Here is a 22,917-nt window from a genome sequence, read left to right as displayed (position 1 = left end):
TACCCATCTAGAACACTACCTAGAAAACTGAATTTGTCGGCCTGGAAACGCGGAACAAGGTAAAGACGCGAGGCAACGGCGTCCCGCTGTGCACCCCGTTGCGAGGGGTCAGCACCCTCGTGTTGACCACGTGTATTCCGTACCTTCCAGGCGAATATGCCCGATGAAATCATATCCGTAATATATGTGAAGTGGTCTCGTGTTGATTTCTTTGCCATACGAATTGCCATACGAATTGTCACACACACACACAGATACGAATTGTCGATTCTTCGACGTTTCAATGACCAGCCTCGCTATTGCGAATAAATTTCGCTCTCGAATAGCGTTTCATAGAGATAGAGATGCAAGTATATTGTTGGGTTTATGGGATATGATATTTTGCCTAATAGAGGGAATGCGATATAGATATGGAAATGTGAAAGAAAGAGATGTTTAAATTTCTTAATTATTTCGTTGGTATCGTTAAATTGAATTTAGCATCAAGTCACTTTGCTTATCGATCTAAGGAACGTGATACAAATATCGAAATATGAAAGAGAGAAACGTTTAAGTGTCTTAATTATTTCATTGATATTGGTAGTTTGAAATTGACAAATTTCGAATAAGTAGAGTAGTAAAAGTTGTCAGTGCTGTAGTAGTTATATATTACGAATTCTGAATAGGTCATAAAAGTTTCAAATACAGTTAACGTGATACATTAGTCCATCGTGTAATGTACTATTAGAGATGTTTAGGTTAATGGCATAGCGATCAAAGTTACAGTACTTTAACTTCCGTATGAAGAAGTTTAGTGCTCGGTCGTTAACGAGCTGCCGCTATGAATTGTTACTATGACTAATAACGAACTATGACTTATACGACGCTGTATATTGTAAATTTTAATATTATTTAAGATCGTTATTTTATCATAGAAATCTCGCAGGTGACACGTTGAAGCTCGATTTAATTCTAAATATAGCTACACGATTAGAAACGATCTGCGCGCAGGTTTAACAATATTCATCAAATAATATCAATTGAACTTGCAGTGCACGTTCGACACAGAACATTGGTTACGAAATGTATTATATCGTAAACTTTGTTCTTTACTGTCTGATAATTCCGTTCACAATACCCAATTCGAAAAGCTAGAACAAAGCTAGAACAATACGATATCTTAAAACAAAATGTTTATACGTTTGATACGCGCATAAAGTTTATTCTATTCTCGTATTAAAATTGAATAATGGAATGTATTGAATTATTATTAGTAGCTAGAAGCAATTGCATTCCACCGTATAGGACGCAGATGTTGATAATCGCACTTGCTCTGTGATATATCATTGCGTAATATCTTATTTAGCCGGTGCGCGTTTCCTCATCGAAACGCGGACATTTTTCCGCTCGAGAAAACGCGAACACGTCCGTGAACAATACTCTCGATCTCAGAATAACGAAAAATATACGCTCTATCTATATTCGAATATTTTCTTCGATATCACGTAATCGATGGTAAGTTCAAATAAATTCAAAGCGTTATGTTATACCGGAACGATAAGTGTACTTCTTGTTTCATAAGAGCATGAATAATTTGATAGGAAACAGTAATATTTAAATAAACGACACTGTTTCACATTCATCTACAATTCCTATGCCACGATTTCTACCTTCGAAAGGATTAACATGTTACTATGATGTGAGACTAGTTAGAAATAATGGTTCGACTGTCAACCCACCCAAGAGTGAGTAACCTAAGATTTTAAATCGATATGACAAGGAACGAACGTTATTGCAATCGTTTAGGAATAATGAATATATCTTTATTAGAATTTCAAATTCTTTAAGGACAACATGAAAAACTGGATAATTTTCCGGATTTTTCTAACGATTCAATTCCACACGTTTACAAGATACCTTATCCTACATGAAGAACTTTCATAATTCATAAGGATCAATTTACATATGAAGCAAGAGACACAGTGCGTACAAAAATTACTCGCATACTATTGTATTTATTATAACATTTACATACTAATTAATTAGGTCCGGGCATATCAAGTTTCGTATCATTTACTTTTTAAAAATAAAATGTAGAATTTGTTAAAAAAGAAAGAGAAGGTTTCATCAATAATGATATACACAAATATCTTGTTATATTTTTGTAGCCACCGTATCGACAAGTATTTATAATTTCTTGATCAAATTTACAAAACAGCCAAAAAATTCTACCAAATGTCCAAATCGGACAAATTATGAATGTAAACAACTAAATAAAAAAATTTACAAATTTTTTACTTTTCTGTTTAGGAAACTCTGAAATACTCGAAACGCTAAATGTTGCATAATGCAACGTGACACACGAATGCGGTTCCTCGTGCATCCATGTGTTTTTCTGTTTTACGAACCACTTGTGGCCCAAACGAGATTAACCCTAGCTTTCAAAATAAGTGTAAGGAGAAAGTATGTGACTTGCAGTGAAACCTTCTTTTTTTCCATGCATGTCGACTGATTTACATGGCAGCGCACTGTGGATCGTAATCCCCATAAGCGCCACATTTCTTTCATGCTCGAGGAACCGACACATGGTTTTGTATTTGTCCCCGGGTGCACCGGTAAAATTACGAGCTCGTAACTGTGAAACGTCGAACGATGGAGTATAATTTATGTGCTCGATTCGCTGCACCCTCATTTTTACCCATATAATTTACTTTTAATTCGAAAAATAACTATGTCAACGTTGAGAAAGTGATTCTGATCGTACGACGATGATTCGATCCGGATTTGTTTCATAATAACAAAGGTGAATGCATATATAATAGAACCGTGGAAACGTTTTAAGTTGAGAGCAGATTTTCGATGAGTACAGAGGACAGTGAAAGCAGCGTGAAGTATAGCCGGCATTTCTGTTTTCGTTGAGATTCGAAATATCGAACGTCTAAACGGTCATTAATTAGTAGGCAAATTAAGGGTAAACATTTAAAAATCGTTGGAATTCTTTTTTTTCAAGGGCCCACACGTGTGATGCCTGCGTGTGATTCTGAAGTCAACCAACACATCGGTCGTATACACACGCATATACGTGAATATCATGGCTGTTAGTACTTAACATACATTTTCATATGTCGAGTCCCACACCGGTGATTTATAAATTCCCTTAATGAACCTGCTCGAGAACGAGCACGGTGGACACTTGAAGGTTTTTCTGTTCAAGTTCTGCTCTCTGCTGAAGAAGATATCATGTTTTTCTGTATATTTTTTTCCTTTCTTTCTTCTTTTCTTTTTTTTCTCTCTTCTTTTTTTGTAACGAAAATTAGAGAAGAATTATTAGAGAAATGGATACGAAGGCAATAATCGCAGCATGAGGTTCACATTTTATTATCGATTGCCACCATATCACGGTTCCTGCTTTTCCACATTTGCACATATCGTAAATTTGATTTTAGGGTTGGCAGGTACATCGTAATAATTTATGTGCCACAAGTTGACGTTAAAGCCGCTGCTTCGATTGCGCTGCAAATCAAAACAGTCGCATAATCTACGATCAAAGCTAGTTCCACCGCCTGCGATTCCGAGAAACTCTTGGCACGACGCGACGCTGCTTAGAAACTTGGTCTAACAAGACGCCATTTCGAAACTCGTTCAAACTATCCGGGCTCTTCACGATCATTACAAAAGTGTATCTTTGATACACCATGTTCCTTGTAATAATTTTAACGGCGATGTCAAATTCTTGCGAAGAAATAAATAATGGCAATATTCCGTCTATTGAGTTACGACGAACATAAATCTTTAATTGTCTGGAATTAAAATAGAAAATCTATAATTAAAGTAGGAAGAGTTTTTGTCTACGACAGACTTGCTTTCGCGGCCTTTGTTCTCGATTTATTTAATTTTACTTTCGTTCGTTTCCAACTAAATTTCGAATATTTATACAAACTCGCGTTTTCATGAATACGACTAAAAAACTAGCATTTGTTTCGTTTATTGACACTTTGCACTCCGAATTTTATTTCATTTTTGTTACCAGCAGCTGTCAACGTTTTTAAATGTTTTATTTGAAATTTACTTTAACTAAAAACATAAGACAATTTAAATAAATAAAGGAAGAAACAAATTCGCTTAAATACCAGTTCTATTCACACTATTGTTGTATTTTATTATTTTTAAGTATATGATATATCTTGAAACAATTTCCAGGATGCAATCCTGGTTTTCTTCCGCACGTTTCACAAAAAAAGGTGGGAATGAAAGAATGTCGAGTGGAACTCGACAAAGGAGCTGCTGAGATAAAAACAGATGTCGAGTCACACTGGACATAGGAGTGCAAAGGATTAAATATCATAAGGATATTCGGATATTTTATATTCCGTGCATTTTACGTATTTGCATCTCTTTAAGCAAAAATTATACAAATTTTGGAATCTATTCTTAAATCTCCTATTAAGAAGAAGCGAACCTTCAAGCACTATACTTACGTCGCACAGAATGTAAACACGTTAATGATATTCACATTCGTTCCACGTGCATTAAAAGTATGATGTATAAACCTCTTTCTAGAACTTTTTAGTAGTTTTTAAACGACGGGTGTTTATCTGGAAGATAGAGGATCCCGAGAAGTTGTAGTAGAACGTGCAGCAGCGAATCTCGTGGCATGACACGAAATGGGATCAATTAGGGACGCTTCTTCTCGGCAGATACAAAGGGCGGGCTAAAGGGGAGGACGGTGGTTATTTTATTTTCTTGCGAATTTCCATTGCGCCAGAAGGGGCTCACGCCTCTCACCGCCCACAATCCTGTCGACTGTCAGAACTGTCAGTGTTTCGTGTGTCGGTCGGCTCGCTGGTTTTAATCACCAGGCATATCTCGTGTTCTTCGTTTCTCTCCGATTCTTTCATTCTTTCCGTTCTTTCTTTTTTCTTTTTTCATTTTTCTTCTCCCTTTTATTTTCTCCTTTTCGCATTTTTTCCCTTCAAGCAGGCTCGTGGCCGTCCGACTTTGATGGAAGTAATTAGTACGTTTCCTACGTAATTAGTCTATTATACTTTATTACCGTGGTTAAACGATAACCAATTATTATCACAAGTTACGACGTTATAAGCGGATACACTGTTAGTTTCGCCCTTAAATTTCTGTTTGCCTCATTTTCGAAACTCACTTTTACGTTGAATACTTTTACGTCAGACTTTATCGAAGGATATTTCCGATATTACTACCTAATTGTATGAGTAATGCTTCATATAAAGTATACTGTATTCTGTCGTTGTAACAGTAAAACACTAACGATGATTTCACTTTCTATGAAAATTATGGCAGTAATTATAAAAACTAAATACTATAACAGAAATTTGAAGAAGCAGGACTTTGCAACAAATATGATGATAAACAGACATTCGAGTGAATTCCTATGAGAATTATGAAAAGAATTTCAGAAACTAAATACTACAACAGAAATTTGAAGAAATAGGAGTTTCAACAAATACGATGCAGAAAAAGAAAAGGGACTTGTAACAAATATGATGCAACAGACATTCGAGTAAATTCCTATGAGAATTATGAAAAGAATTTCAGAAACTAAATACTACAACAGAAATTTGAAGAAATAGGAGTTTCAACAAATACGATGCAGAAAAAGAAAAGGGACTTGTAACAAATATGATGCAACAGACATTCGAGTAAATTCCTATGAGAATTATGAAAAGAATTTCAGAAACTAAATACTACAACAGAAATTTGAAGAAATAGGAGTTTCAACAAATACGATGCGGAAAAAGAAGAAGGAGTTGTAACAAATATGATGCAACGGACATTCATATGATAGCTTGTAGAAGATTTATGATTATTATTAATCTTGCAAGGAGACGTTGGAAGATCAATCGCAATTCTCATTCATTCTTTCCAATGATTTGATTTGGAATAAAAAATTCGTCCTAGGAGCAAAAACGTTTCTCGTTAACGCAAAGGTTTCCTTATCGTTTTAAGAAAGGTTGCGACTATTCAAACAACCGGTTAAGTACCACACCGAAAGCGTTAAGATGTGCTAAGAGCCCATGGCATTCACGCGTGCACCCTTGCGGCCGGGTATTTCCGCGGCTCCGTAACGTACCGTTTGACAATATTATAAACGCCTTCGTTTAAGCTGCATTCAGCTCGGATTTACGCCATGCAGCCGGCCCAACTTTGACACTTGCTATTTAAGCGATTCGCATTTTCAGAATTACCGACCGAATTCACTACAACTTATTACGATTCTCTTTTTCTCCTTTCAGTTATATCACTCAGTGTATTTTAAAATAGCGACGACCTCATTTTGTCAGTTACATACGATATATAGCTTCTGCGATATTGTATGTGCACAAAGAAAATTATAAGAAAGAAAGTTATCACGTTATTGTCCTCGCTGTGATAACGAATTCCAACGAAGATTTAAAGGAAGAAATTTTCTTTTAAGTTTGACTTCAATGTAGACGTTAATTGCATCGAACGATATATGTAACAATCTTGTTGTAAGATTTCTTGAAATTGTCTCATTGTCCCCCCTCCCCCCCCTCTTTTTTAGCTACAGCATTTTAAAAAAATTGTTAGCACGTAGTAGCACTTACTTAATTAACAAGTAGCGATTTACTTGATTACACCACAATTTGCAATTTACAAATTACCTTTTTTTGTATTATGTAACGTTGCCTACGATTTTATTAATTAACAGCTTTTAGCGAGACTTTCAAAGTGAAATTAAAAAATTGAATTACCTGATTTGAAGGAAAACGTCGATACTGTTGAATCTTCGGCTTTCTCATTCAGTCCTCGTATCCAGAATCAGTCCAGAATCGTAGAACATCTTGTATCTTGTAATAAAAATTTTACTATTATCGTGGGCAATCAGCGTGACACAGAATTCGTTGACCTAGTCGACGTCAAATTTCTCACATTGTTCCCCACCAACATGTGTCGTAACATAAATTCCAAAGAACTTGTATTTAAACGCTCGAAACGAGCTTTAATTATGAGACGACTATTAGAAGATTTACGCACAGCCTTGTCAACTGCATCGTCTTGTTCTTATCACAGAGTGCTGATAACTATGAACCATGAATAAGCAAACGAAGCCGAGCTTGTCCGTGGCAAAAGTCGTGAAACCACTTATCGTCAACGACTTCTGTAATATCGTCCCTGATGCAGCATGTTTCATTAAGAAATTTCAAAGGATCTCTCTTTTACTCAGCATTCATTGAGACTACGTTCAGTAATGATATTTGATAACAAATGAACGCGGCATCTTGTGTACTGATATGACAAGAAAATTCCGTTGGCTATCTATCTTTTAAAATTTAAACTACGAGGATTTGGTTGATTGTGCGGAACTGTTCACTAGTTTGCAATAAAATGAAGAGAATAGATTATTTGATAATTGACTGGAAATATTTATGAATAAATGTTCGCATTAATTATTAATATTTAGTATTCTTTTATATATATATATAATAAATTATAGTAAATAAGTATATATATATGTATTTATTATGACAACCTTTCTGGCTCATAGTTAATGCCTCTTCGTTTTATTGAAAAATAACTTGATGTTTCTCTGAAAGAAAATATGGAATTAATTGAAGGTAATCGTGAAACTTGTCATTTTTGTCTGGTTAATCTTTTTGAATAACGAGCAGGTACATGTCAATGATCAACATTTCTGCTAATTATTTCAATTAGTAAGTTGGTAGGAAATGAGTAATTTATACTCCTCCCTGTTCAAGGATATTAGTACGTGAAAAGGCAATGTGAACGTGTCGTGCAGTTTCTGAGAATGCATTACGTTCAAGTTAAAGTAGAAGATAAAGCCATCGTACATAAACGGGAAATTAGTCAAGCATCGAATGAAATATTCTTCTTGAAATAAAGATTCTTCGTTATCTAATTAGTCAATTAGCGAACGCAGAAGAAAAAGTGTTATATATGTCTTTTTGCCGAGAACGAGATAACTATAGAAAATGTTATATAATATTGCTACTCACCTCGAGAATTTTATTACGAATTTTCAACCTTTCATAAGTTTGTAAAGAATCACGCACATTTTTCTATTATAATTTCACTTCGCTGCTAGTTTTTCACAAATGAAAAATTTGTACCCTTCTTCTCCTAAAATCCCTCAATTAGTAGAATTCTTTGCACGAGGTATCCACAACTATTTTACAAAATCAACTTACACCATTCCTTGTAGACCGTAGACTGTAGACCCTTGAACACATCGAACAGCGACAGCTAATCCAAATGTAAGAATACTTTCCAGGTTCGTGGCTCGAAACAATGGTTTCACGCCAAAAGTAAATACACGAAGGTGTTTCTTATCTAGTGGAAGGGTATTTGTTTGGTCGGTTCGTGTTTCGAACCCTTCTAAAAATTTACATAATTACTGTGAGAATGGTAGCTTCTTGGCTAGCGCCACTCCACAAACCACGAGATATTCCACTCGTGTTTCACTCACGTCCTTTGATGGATTCGTTTGCTTAGGTGGAAAGAGGCCGATCTTTTGTTTCTGTATCTTGTTGCGCGCACAGGGGATACACTCGTGACGATGGGGTGTGTGCAGCGTCTTATTCCTCGAAGAGCAGCCAAATCGTGGCTAGTTGGAACGCGAAGCTTTTCAGCTTGAGAAGAAGATACGCAGGTAACGCGTCATCTCTTCGAACAAGACGGAATTCCTTTTGAGCCATTCGTCTTGGGGAATTAAAACGTGAGAACGATAAATAATCGAGCCGACGCGAGAAATCGCTCGGTTGGTCGTGATCCCGATGGATCGCTCTTTTTAAGGAGCTTTGCTTGTACGGCGCGAACAGCGGAAAATTTGAGATTTCACGCGGCGGAAAAAAGAGGCGCGTTTTTATATTTTTATTCAAACAGCTGTAATCGAATAATTTTTAACCTTTCGAACACAATAAATCCAAAGTGGATACGTAGATGTAGTTTGGAAATTCGAACGGGACTTCACATTGACACAAGTGTTGTTCGAACGATGAAAATTTCGTTGTTGGTCATTTTTCGTTAAGTTAATTTTCTTAAAACGAATAGCTAGATGTTCGAAATTTCATCTCAGGGAAGAAGTAAATTTCAATATTTCGGTTGAAAAGCTTTGCGTACCGACACCCTAATTAAACAATTTCTAATGCGTATTTCAAATATGATAGATCGAGTATCGAATCTTACATATAGTCGGAGCTTGATGAATGGAACAGGCACGGAACAAGTCTCGGTTTGTAAGAAGCATACAGTGAATTTGAAACGTCGGACTAGATTAGATACTGCGAATGTCAGTCAACCGAAATCCAACTCGCTTATTACGCACTCCCCTTCACCCACGCTTAAGAAAATAACATTCTTCGACTTCCTCGAGGCAGCGGGGGTGGCCGGCATAAATATTATTGAAACAGTGCGCTCCGCGTGACGCTCCACAGATCACTGACGTTCCCATATTTTTTTTCTTTCGTTTACCACGAACCACCGGATTCGTAGGTGGCGATGACGCACGTCATCGATACGTAAGAACACTTGGTGGTGACGTTCAAGTACAGTATAATCTACGGCGGGAGCACGTTGAACGTTATCTAAGAGCGGCTGTCGGGCCGCGTAAGTGTAATCTACGATCGAACTCTGCAAAGTGTTAGATAATCGAGTGAGAACGTCATCGACTGCTGGCTGTTAACAGGTCTCTTCGTCGTTCGACCACTCATTCTTGTTACGGGGAGATTCATCGCCCGCCGTGTCGTTCCCTTGTGGGGTCAATCACGAGCGATGTTTCATCGTTTACCAGCAACCAAGCTGGTGATATTCACGTGTTTGATGATATGACATCAGTCGTCTGCGAAACAGTAAGTTCTTTGTGGAATTAATCGTAATCTAAGAATAGATTTCCCCTTTTTTGTACATCAATTGCTGTATAGACAGGGTTGTATTTTCTTATCTATGAGCTTGTAATATTTGCTATGTACGCTGAACAGGTTCTAAAAATTGCGAGGGAATATTTTCATGATATTTTTTTAGTGAGCTTGTAATATTTGCTATGTACGCTGAACAGGTTCTAAAAATTGCGAGGGAATATTTTCATGATATTTTTTTAGTGAGTTATTTGTAATATCCTCCACGACGTTTTATCGTCTTTTAATTTACTACTCATAAGTCAGGTCAAAACGAACGAATCAGAAACTATGTCGAAGTGGTTCTATCTAAAATCTAAAGCTCATTACTAGATTCCATAGATGTAATCGAGTCGTTGGTTTTTGTATATTAGACGAGAATGAAAAATTATCTGTTGGCGATGAATTTCCTCGTATTTTCTATAACTCTACCCTTTTCTATGAGATCTTCCTTTCCTGTTACGATAGTAACAATCTTCATAGCATTTTTACATTGAACTCTGAAGAAATTATATTAATCGTAGAATAATCTGATAGAATTATCTATTGAAGATTAGAAGAAATACTCTTTGAATATTTGCTGTGCATGTTCGCACCTTTCAGTTTCCCACAAATGCATAACAATCGACAGGCTAACAATCACCAACGTGCACGTACGCGATCAAAGAAAATGGATCGATTGAAACGACGAGACAGAAGCAGAACCCGTAGGATGGAGTCGATTAGAGTGGCTTTATGGTACACTGTGTCATATGTGACAGGAACGACAGTGGTCGCAGAAACAGTTCTTATTATTAGCCGGCATCCCCTGTCTCGTACATTGATTTACTTCGACTGTCACTGCTCGATAAGCTGGTCGTAAGTCGTAATGCATTGCTTGGCGGTGGGTTTGCCGTACGGATGCAAATATATCTTGTGGCACCGTGACGCGTTCGGTTGAACCCGGTTCGTTTCTTCGTCTAGTGGCGATCGTATAAATGTTCGTCACTTAACAAGATTCTCGGATTTCAGAGAGGCAGTTCCGCACCGATATGTTGCATTTAGACGTCGCGACAGCGCGTTCGTCAGTCTTTTCACGCAGGGTGGTTCGGTGGTCTCCGACAAAGATTGAGTTGGTACAGCTGAATAATGAAACTGTTCATTTGTTACGTGTAAAGTATTCATCTATCTGGAAGAACGTTTCAGAAATGAATCGAAGTTGTAAGAGTTGAAATTTCCCTGTCTATTTTGAGGATTTTCTATTTGTAGTTTCTTGAAATTCAAGAGGGAATATATAGAGTGGAACATGGTAAACCTATTTCTTATTTTCCGAAAGTAAAATATGTGATTACTCATTGTATGTAAGCATCTAATATAGCACATTGAATAAAACATATTTCTACTTATCTGCTTTTAGATTTACGTAAACGTATAGGAAACAGAGAAAGTTCATTAATCATAAAGAAATAGAACAAATTTACGCTGTCAATTACCAGTCACGTTCATTTAACATATCCTTTACTTTCTCAATTTCGTGTCCAATAGACTTCTATCTAAATACACCTGCTTATTATTATGATATACTGGATATATAATATATTAAATATATCGAATATATCGACTGAAATATCAGCGTGTGAAAGAAATTATAACACTTCATAAACTTCATTTTTATGAAAATAACATTATCATGAAAAACCATTATACCAACTACTAATCAATCAATTTCTCAAACCAACGAATTTCTACAATCTTCCTTAAAAAAAAAAAAAAAAAAAAAAAAAAAAAGAGGAAAAGAAATTTCTTCTAATATCTTCTTCAATCACGTTTAGATGCATTTCTTTGAAAACACGAAACTACACTTAAACTACGAAGATTATTTTACATTTCGATAGCAATAGAATTTAACCCGGGGACCGATAAATCAATTACAGATTTGTTTCCAATAAATCGCATATGTTGAATCGATCCGATTTCTTTTCGAGCGTAGATTGCATGCAAATATCCTCAGGGCCACGGAACATTTCAATCAAATCCGGTTCGCCTGCCGTCAATACGCATTAACGTTCTTCATTTACACGGCACTTGTTAAGTCTTGACATTTTATGGTGGCGCCGTCTGACAGGCGTGACAGCATCGGCGCGGCAATGCACGTTGCGACCAACACTTAATTGCCGCTTAATAACCACCTGAGAAAAGTTCACTGGCATTGTCTACAACCTGAAAAAGAAACGTCGACGATCGATTTGCGATCGCTTTTACTACCAAGGATCGAGAAAGGCCGAGAAAGAGCAAGAAAGATCAAGAAAGATGAATAAAACGCGCCTAACTTTCTCTCCATGCCGGTTTTACCGTGGGTCGATGGTTTTTCGTTCACGCCATCGGAGAATCACCTTATCACCGATTTAATTAACATTTCGCCAGTTGGCGCAGTATCAATGCTCGTGGAATGTTGATTAAAAATTCCAGGAACAGGGGAAAAAAGTCGACAATTCGCTGGTTTCACGCGTTCACGTGTGTCTAATAGCGTCAACAGTCTGGTTTCGTTTCGTTCGCGATCCAATTAGATATCTCCGATATCTACGATTTTAGGTTTGCCAATGTTCGTACTTTAAAACGTTCGGTTAATCGTACGCCCGGTATAATTAGTTTCGATTTTATCCGGGAAAAATGGCTTGTTACCACAGGTTCGATTAGAGGCGACACTTACTAAAAGTGCCACTTATTGACTCCACTCGATTCCAGAAGATTTTTCCAATATTCGTAAGTCGATCGTAAGAAGGTATTGGCTGGTGATAGGAGTTTCTATTAGATACATTGTATGTATTGAGCAATGTTAACTCGATTCGTTTATCGTGAAACGGAGTTACGAGTCGATAAGATAGAACCGCGTTGTTCAACTATTTTCAGAGGTATGCCGTATAGTATATTGGTATACCGGACCGATTTAGCTCTTATATTATGAATTCGCAGGCAGATACGATCATCAAGAAAACCATTCGATTTCCAATTTTACTTACTGCCCCTTCAGGTTAATGACGTCCGAGAACTGCACGATACCGCGTTGTACAAATGTGATACTAACACAGAAAGTAAGCATTACTAATTTTGACATGACCATTTCGTAACGTGGTAGAAATAGTTTGCCGATGAAATTTATTCGACTATGAATCACGTGCCGTTTGTTACTTATCGACAGAATTAACTTTCGAATGACTCCTCATACTATTTTCAATTGTGTTCTCAGATATTATTCCACCAAAATATTAACTTACTATCTTCGTCGATTCTCATCGATAGAATATTTGAAAAATAGTCTCGGATTTCAGAATTCTTTTCGTTTAAACAGGATATTCTATTTAAAAGAAATTACGATATCGTATATTGTAGTTCGGTACTATATCTGTGATAACAATACACACGCTAGAAAGAGAATTATTTTCCTTGAAACCTTTCATGCTCCATGTGGTATACGTGTAACGTCGTATTTTAGCATTAATTAAGTAAATAAAAGATGAATGTATCTGTCTCCGGTAAAATCAATCCTAAATTTTATCATCAACATCAGACAAAATTTCTCTCTATAATTTATCATTGATAAAAGAAAATTCTTCCACAGCTTGAAATAAATTCTTTCCTGAAGGGATTAATTACAGTTTCTCTTATCTCGAAATATGTGAGGTACATATAACTCGTATATAATATAAGATGTGAACCTTACTATCTAGTTAACGTTGTTTACAAGTGCGCATAAATTTTGTGTGTCATAGTAGCCTCAACTTAATATGAATAATTCTTCATATGAATATGTTAACCCTGATACCAATTAAATTCATATTGATTCAGTTCCATTTTACTTAATTTTGATCATCGTCCAAAGACGCACTCGATTTGATTATCACATATACTAAATCTCCCAGCTAGTTAATAAAGGCAACTGAAGATTCCTTCCTTTACGAATTACTTAAACAAACTGTCTAACCGATTTGTTCCTAAATCGATTTGTGTCTAAATCGATTTGTGTCGACTAGATATACGAGCGTGAATAATCTTTTCATTGCTAAATATATGTATGTATATTGCTTGTAACACGTGCCCGTAGCCAAGATTTAACCATGACGCAAATTCACGCAGTGATTATAGATTAAAAATCACAGAAAGTCATGCACAGTGACAAGGGAGATCGGTCGATGTAAATAGAGCGAGAGAATTTTTAAGGAGCGGCTCTTTTACATCGAAAGCTGTTCTCAACGCATTTATCATCCCCCTGTTCAATTTAATCCTACTTAATAGCGCGCGTACGATAAAACTGGATCGCTTTGTAATACCTAACACCAGGATTATTTTTTCCCGATTTTAGGTTAATCCGTGATGATTATCTGTCTTTGCCTTGCGTTCCATTTTTTCTTCTTGTTCTTTTTTTCTTTTTTTGAATAGGAAATCTTGAATATAATAAGAATGTAAATGATGGTAATTTATAAAGGCGAAAGGGGGCGCAAAAATGTTAGAAAAAGAATTTTATTAGGTTTCTTTTGGAGTAGCATGTTTGGAATAAAATTAAATTGAAAAAAGAGAAACGAATGCCGTTAGAATTACCTACATAAATACCGAATTATATTGTTATATCCATAAAAGTTGTATTGAATTTGATGTGCTTCTACTTTTTAATAATACAAATATTGAACGTCGTTATATTTAATCTTTAAGAAGAATCGAGACACATTTGATTAGCGTTCGCAAGCAGGTTTCCAATCGTGCGATAAGCTGGCGCGTAATTGGTACAGCTAATTATAATCATATACGGCCATTTCTAATTAGAATCGTAATAACTTTAATAATTGGTCGTGAAATATCGAATCAATGCGAGATAGGTACCTCACCGCGATATTTATTCATGCTATTTATTATTATTTCGCTTATCATCCGAGTGTGTTCATACCAGGTGATTATATTATAATTAATTCTAGTTTTAATTTTAGCGTACAACCCTACGCGCAATTATTCACTAAAAGATTCTCGTTTTTGAACGATGGAACTGGTTCCAGCGGGATAGTGTTTCACCCCTCGTAATTGCCAATGCTAATAAATAATTTGCTCTAGCTATCATATTAAAAAGCAGATTTTCTCGTAAATCAAGCTGTGCTCGTAACAAAATGACACGGTAATCTATTAAAAGGAGTAGGATAATAGCGATCTTCGTGAAGCAGCCGTGATTTAAATTAACATTCCTTGATAGTTTGTTTCACTTCAAAATTGCTCTAAGTGGCACAATGTATCTATGTATACCGTTCCCGTATAAATAGCATTGATATCGTTAGAGAGTAAGGATATCAGAATCGTTTCAATTTTTAGTCAAGCAGCATAAATTTAGCGCGTTGGAGTAATTTATGCAACTTGTCCATTATGGAAATTGGGCCTGGTGATTTCCATAATGATCTAACGTAGGCTTTTCGCGCAAATCGGACGTTGCGGAGGGAAGCTTTTTCTTATGTACGATGATAAGCGTTTATCTTTGGCGTTTCCATATAGCTTTTGTACAAATAGGAATTGATTCTTTATTTTGAAACGAGTAAATAATTAATAAATTAAGTTATGAAATAGGAGTTTGAGATATTGATTATTTAGGAGCGAGAATTTTGATTTCATTGTTGTCAGATAAATTTCGTCATCGTTCCACCTATTTGACATAAGACCTCTATGGGCAATTAATCTTATTATATATATCGGGCCCACTCCTGGGTTTACTCACAATGGGACATACGTTATAAAATGGTAGAGATTAAGTGTAGGAGTAGACATTTACGATATAATAAATTGTTTACTCGATAACCAACTTCAGCGTTACAACAAAGTTTTCGAAGCATTAAACGACCCACTAACATTCTCCATTACTTCGAGTAGGCGATCCTCTCAACAATCTATCATTCCATTAATCATTCCACGTTACAACATTCATTCGATAATTCATCTTTCTACGTTACTTTTCAATCGTATCCTAATTGGTCGTTAATTGGAAAACATTACCAACTAATGAGCATAAATAAAATGAGTATATGAATCATTAATAAGTTGGACTAGCAAGGATCGAATTAAGTAGAATCAGCCCTTTATAGACAAGTTAGATGGTTGAATTTATAGGAGGGAAATTATTTCATTCTTCAATTTCTTCCAGCGAAATTTTTATTTTATTGAGAGAAAGTTTCAAACATTTGGCTTCAAAATTGGTGATATAGTATAGCAAAGACATTAATAAATATTTCATAATTTGGAAAGTCTAGAACAGTAAAAATGTTTCATTGCGTGGGCATAAATGGTCCAATTTGCTTACGCAGAGCTAACAAATTCTCGTTCTAATCGATTCGTCAAATGACATTGTTCAACGGAAACTGTCAAACCGATCGAAATAACTAATTTATAATTTTTCATAGTATCTTCATAAATGATCTTTTGTGAACTATAAATGTTTAATTTTGTGTTATATGTAGATATATCTTTTATGTATATAGATACATTTTACACGCTTCTCGTGTGGCTTTCTTGGATACAAATCTTGTACGTATGTCGTCGATAATCCTACTGTCAATGCACCTTAAATCAATGAGAAAGATGAAGGTGGTATAACAAATAAAAATTTCAGAAAGAAATGGAATAAAATCGATAGAAGTCTGATAGAGAAGTAACTTCAAAGTGTACGCTTAATGTACACTGTTTCGTAATGCAGAGATCTCCCCCATGTACCGACGCGATTTATCAAGTTGTAAAACGGCCAATGGATGTTAGCTGTCAGGTCGGCCGAGCAACGATTTGTCATCCAGCCGCGGCAGCTGACTCCCGCTACGCAACAGAGGGTTCCACTAACTTTGTTAGGATTCCGTGGCAGTCGGTGCTGATCGCATTCTGACATAGCTTTTACGCGACTGTCAGATCGATATGGCCCCCGCGAAATCATCCGATAAAAGCGTGACAGTCCCAAAAAATAACGTGCACTTTAGATGTCACTTAAGTGTGAATAATAAGCTTCCAAAAGGGCAGAGCTGAATAATCTTTTTAGTCTCGAAAGTTTTGTTACGCGAGGACATAAATAAGCAAAGAGACAGGTGTTTCTTGATAATTGTAGAATTATCGTCTTAGTCATTCTAAACAGGGAAAGATAAATATAGCAATTTGGTGTATTTAGAGGGCACGAGTCACTCATCATTAAAAAGATTATGATCTCGTGTATGATTGAATTCGTGCCATTTAAGAATTTTTAGAAGATTCCTGATCAAAGGTATCTAATCTTTTGCTTTATTATCATTCTTTTTTTTGTGATTACGTTAGAGTTTGTTATTTACGAATTAGAATGTCTAAAGTAAAAAAAGCGAAACATTGAAATTTCTTAGACAATTTTTATCTGGTAATTTACAGTCTTGTGATTTAGAATAAAAAACAAATTTAATAAAATCGAGTTTCGTTGAATTCACTTTATTCGTTTTAATAGTTCAGAGATCTCGTCTTTCAATTTCTGATTATCTTCATACTACATTAAAACTAAGTTGAAACAACGAATTGCTATTTAGAATAAAATATGGCTGATTTGGATGTATAATAAAGTATAATAAAAGATACTTTATAAAAGTACAACAGGCATTTCATAACACACTATTTGCACACATACCTTATAGTTATCGTAGCTTATAGCTTAGGTTGCTCGTGTGTCGAACGATAGAAACATTCATTAATGGTAATTCAAGACCCTCTAAGCTTGTGCATACGACGAATGGAAAGAGTATTAATATTAAACAATAGCTGTCAGAAATAAATAGCAGCGCGTGTCTTATTAGTACCTTTTCACGCATGCTTAACGTGTCTCACGGAGCTCGAGGCCATAGATGAAATAGTAACTCTCCGAGCGAATTTGCCTACCGTGACATTTCATTTTACTCGGGACAATTTCATTTGAATTCACAGCAGCCTTCGTTTTTGAGCCACTGTCGCGATATTCAGTCGCTCAATAATATGTAATTAGTCGCAATCATGTCAACAGATATTAATCCTTAGATATCCTTTGAGTAGAAATGACAGATTTAGACTGCACGAGATCTGTCACGTGAAATTCTCGTATCTGGAAATACACAAACATAGATACATTATACATAATACGATGATACGAGACCTTAGTTAGATCATCTTCCAGGAGCAAATAAAATTATATTAATTTTCGAAGGAAGATAAACACGTCTCTGTGTTTTGTTTAAAATAATAGCGGATTATTTTTCGGCAATTGTTTCTAAGCTAAAATAAAGGCGTATTTGAATAGAAAATTTAATTAATTAAAGAACATTCGTAAGAGAAAAATTCTGTTATTAAGAATGACAAAATCTTTAATTGTAGGAAACTTAAATTCCAACAGAGAAACTTTTACGCTTCTCAACATGCTAACGCATAACAGTACTTGTTCGTAAAGACTTTGAAGCCATAACAAAATCCTTTAGATGAATAGGATGTTACGTATCGTTTTCTGTACGTAGCTATTTCATTATTAGAGAAACATACGCTTACATATGCGCATTTGCACTGATCTCTTCAAACGATCCAAACACATTTGCTTCAAAATAAGTCGTCAGATAATGAGTTAATGTATGAATGAGACGTAAGTAATATACATGATTGATAGTGGTGCCTGTCAAGACAGTTGCTAACCTATTTGAATTACCTGTAATTATTACTCTACATTGAAATAATCGTCTTTTTCTTCGTCGACGACTTAACAAGCCGCTTTAACCATTACACAAACCGACGCAATGATAGGTACGAGAAAATCTCGCAGTGAGTTAGTGGTCTCGCAACAATGAGAAATTGGAAGCGGTAAACGAAGCATATGGTCGTAGCGGTGCGTTTCCATGCATATTAAGCAGAGAACCCGAGGGGCTCGTAACTATTCCACGTACAAGAATAACTCCGACGTGCTACGCTACTGAGGAGAACCAGTAAGCCGCGTAAACGACCGTAACACAGCCGTAATATTTTTTCACACGGCTGACAATTCGCCGTGTCTTTGCGAACACGGCTCCTTACAACTTTATCTACGCCGAGAATCTTGGGAACGACGTCGCGGAAACTATTCGAAACTAAGCGTTCCATCGTTCGAACGTTTCCTTTTCGTTTCACTTTGTTAACTTGTAAACAACTGGTATGGAACTTGCTACATTATCTTTTCAACGTTACCATTACTAAGTTCATATATTATCGTCAGACCTTGCTTTCAAATCAAAGGCATCCTCACATCCAACGAGTAATGCGACTAACACCTGTGTTAGCGTGACTAAAAAAATCAGGACAATAGGAGGCTCTGGTATGCACCTGCACCGTGTAATTGGAATGTTAAGACGGTCATAGTTCTACGATTGTCTCTTGGATATCTTCAAAATTTAATCGTTCGATGATAAGTAATTGCTTACACTTAATTCTAATAGAAATATAGTAATAGAAAAAAGATACGGATAAGGCACAGTGGGATATATGTCAGCGATAAACCAGCTATACGAAAGTCAAGTTCATCAACTCTATCGAGGGGAATCATTTGGTTCCTGAAAAGTTGAACGCTGTTCACGAACGTATTTTAAATTTTGTTTATCGAATGTTTCAGAAAAGGAAGTTGATCTGGTTGGTGTTTAGTAGTCAGTAAGTTAAATGTCAAAATCAAAGTATTAGGTTGTCCGAAAAGTTTCTTTCGTTTTATGAAGAAATAATAGACGCAGAGGGATTTTTGTTTTATATTATTTTGTCAAATTACGTACGATCTATTTTGTTCTGTTCAGATAAACACCGCGATATTTCACAGACTTATTTTCACGTTTGTATGAAGGTGCACTGTTGCAAAAGACACGTTTGCGAAAAAAAGACACTTTTCGGACAACCTAATACATATTATCTTGTATATAGTAACTAAAGGCAATCACGAATATAATACTTAATAAAGTATCCAGTTTAGTTTACGTGTATCAAATTTAACCTCGCACGTAATTGCTCTCGAAGTTCGTGCTGGAAGATGGAATCATATATCGAAAACTTGTTTCCAAATTACCAAACCAAACTGAACAAAAGTAAGTATCCGCTTAAATCCCCTGGTTGGTGTTCGCACCTGTTTTTGTGAAAGATCCACCGGGAATTAAGGCTGTGAAGAGATTGCGAAATGAACGAGACCTCTTGGGATTCAGGCTCGTTGGTATGCAGTCGGCTTGGTTTCTTGTAAATTCGCAGTCTCTTTACCGCGTAAAATGACGTTAGACCGTTACAGCTTCCTCGTGTTTTCACCCCGTTTATGCATTATGCAAGTAGAAAGCGGGAGGCGAAGAGAAGGTGAGAGGGCCAAGGAAACCGGGCGCGGATAATAAGAGGGCGGTCAATGATGCGGGTTTAATCGTCTCGTGAAACACCTAAAGCCACGTATCCACCAGATATCGCTACTTAAAATATAAATATTAACTGTAACGTTCATCAACGTTCGAATTTTTTAATTTAGATATCTAGCAAACTTTAACAAATGTTGATAAATGAAATATTACATTCAGAATATGATCAGTCAAATTTTCTATTTCTTTCTTCTTTTTTACAGAGAAGCTATTTTAAAACTCAGCACGTTGTTAAATCTCAAAATTTTTGTTTTCTTCTACTTTCTACGAACGTAAAGGAAAAACACAATTTTCTTTAATGTAGCAACATTGTTTTAAAGCCATACAAATTTTCACGATCGTTTACAATTGTTTACGCTCTACGTCCGATATCTAGCGAAGAAAATTCACATTAACGAACGTTAGCGAACGTTTGCAAACATTGACAAAAGTTTTGCCCGACCAATGGAAATCTGCCTTTAAAAAGCATTCGCGACGAATATCTGTTAACGTCAGATACACGATTTATATATCAATTTCCACGTGCATCAACTTTCTAAAGGCTGAACCGTTTCATAAACGTTCATAAACCACTTGCGTCTGACCAGTGGATACGCGGCTTAATGGCTATTCCGCGCAGACGTCATTGACCATCTTCACTGACGACGAACGTCTCTCGTTCCTTGCTCTTCGAACGCCAGAACGCTGTTTTACATACCATAAATCACTGTAACAATATCGGCTCGACCATGTTAATTTGCCTGATATTTTTCATTATACCGGAAGCGATATATCTGGACTGGTTTTTGGCGACGCTACGCTTTTATGCGTTTTTTTTCCAGGATTCCTTTCGCCAATGATCGAATGGATACTTTCGTCGGTGTGGATTTTGATGGAAATTCAGTTCCGGTCAGATGTTACTAAGAAGCAACGAGAACGTTCGTAATCGTCGAAGATAAAAAGTGGTAATCGACGATATCCGATTTTTACGAGTACTTAGTCTTACATTTAACATGTTGCGTTGTAAGACGTAATTAGTATAGTGGTGGTTTTATCACGTAGATAGAAACATTGAGAAATTTACAACGGGTGGTACAGTGAGTTACGCAACTGCTTGTTCTCCCAAACTGCCTATTTCTTCTTCCAAATTACCTCAAAGATAGAATTTTTTATGGTTTCATAAAACCCATCTTACTAATTATACATTAAAATTTCTATCAAGATACGGGAAAGAAGAATTCTTCCGAAAAGTATGCCAGCAAGATCGTAATTCGTTATTGATCATAATTCATAAAAAAGAAGTATAAACTCATTTCCACGTCGAGATTTATATGAAAAAGAAATACTCTTAATACATTGATAAATATCTTCGTTTCATCGTTATCTCCTAAATTTCCCATATTATTTATGAAATAACTTGACTCGAGCAATCGTATAGTACCGTTCATCCCCATTGAAATGGTTTTCGAACTTGTTGGTACGCAATATCCGGCGAACGATATCCTCGGACTGCTTCGTCGGTTACTGCACAATACGTGCACGCGCTTTTAAAGCAATCCTCGCAATCAGGAGCACGCAGAGCAGTGCATTGGCAATTTCGTTAAGTAGCTGTTCTCCCAGTCCCGGCTATTTGCACCAATTGACCGTTTACCGTTAAACAGTTTGTACATACCAGATTCCGTCGCATATAATTACAAGTAGATTGGATACACACGGTATCTGTCGGAGGCTCGGCGCGAAATTCCGATCGTTATCTGCCAGCTCGGACTTAAACGGAACTTATTACTCGTCGTGTTCCCTTCGAGGTCCATAGAATTCGAACGACCTATAAATACCCACCGTTCCACTGGTCTCCCTTCCTTTCTTCGTCCGCTAATCTATTCGTTCTCTTCTCCTTTAACAAACTTGAACCGCTCCGAGAAGAGAAGGTACTTCTTCGGAAGCCACGATCGACTCGGGTAGGAGCGTAAAAGCGGTCTGACCTTTAGCCAATGTGTAACTCGTCGAGATTGGACGTATGGTAAATTACCAAACGACAACCAGTCAGATAGCATCTGACACAACATTTTTACGGTTCTCTGGTTAGCGCACGAGGGGCCATTACTTACTCGTAATGGGATTAAGGGCGCGCTGATGCAATCCTTGCCGCGAACATCGACGCCAGGAGCCGCCCGATCTTCTGGCTGTATTTCTTCTACTACCACCCGCGCTTTGTGGCTCGTATTAACGTCGGATTCGAGTATCTAGCGATAAAACGTTGTCGCTAATGCGACGTCACACGAGCTATCTGGAATCGAAGCGCGGCGGCGTTAACCCGTGAAATTGTAATTAAATTAGCCCCTGTCTGGTCTTGTGTGCCGATAATTTGCATCATGCGAGAAAGAATACGGAAACGTGACTGCTTATCGATTGCTACCGTGAATCGAACGGTTGCCGCGGTAGGTTCGCGTGTCTCTCTTGCATTGATTATGTATTATGGAGATTCTAACGTTTCCTTACATGACTATACACGTACGCACGAGATTCGTTTTGGCCATCCAATCCTTTATATCGTGACTTGTTTCATGGAATTATATCGCATATCTTTATTTTTATCATTATATAATTATATCTATATATCTCATATATTTCAGAAGTGACGCATACGGATCGAACAAGTTTCTTAGGAAAAACGAAAA

General features: G+C 36.5%; 1 protein-coding gene across 2 annotated transcripts in view; it reads left to right on the top strand.

Moving 5' to 3' along the window:
- LOC138189976 (uncharacterized) overlaps positions 1-22,917 on the top strand; it is a 113,166-nt gene that overhangs the window by 44,121 nt on the left and 46,128 nt on the right. Inside the window, exon 1 of one of the 2 annotated variants that reach the window (XM_069132333.1) lies at positions 9,614-9,842. The exons of the other annotated variant lie outside the window; for it this stretch is intronic. The gene's annotated coding sequence lies outside the window, so the exon portion shown is untranslated. Of the gene's footprint in view, positions 1-9,613; positions 9,843-22,917 lie in introns of those variants that run through there. 2 annotated transcript variants of the gene reach the window in all.

This window comes from Bombus flavifrons, chromosome 2, assembly GCF_040668555.2.
Source record: "Bombus flavifrons isolate JBK064 chromosome 2, iyBomFlav1_principal, whole genome shotgun sequence".
Taxonomy (NCBI): Eukaryota; Metazoa; Arthropoda; class Insecta; order Hymenoptera; family Apidae; genus Bombus; species Bombus flavifrons.
Note: the sequence above shows the minus strand (reverse complement) of the source record. Positions and strands in the feature narration are given on the sequence as shown.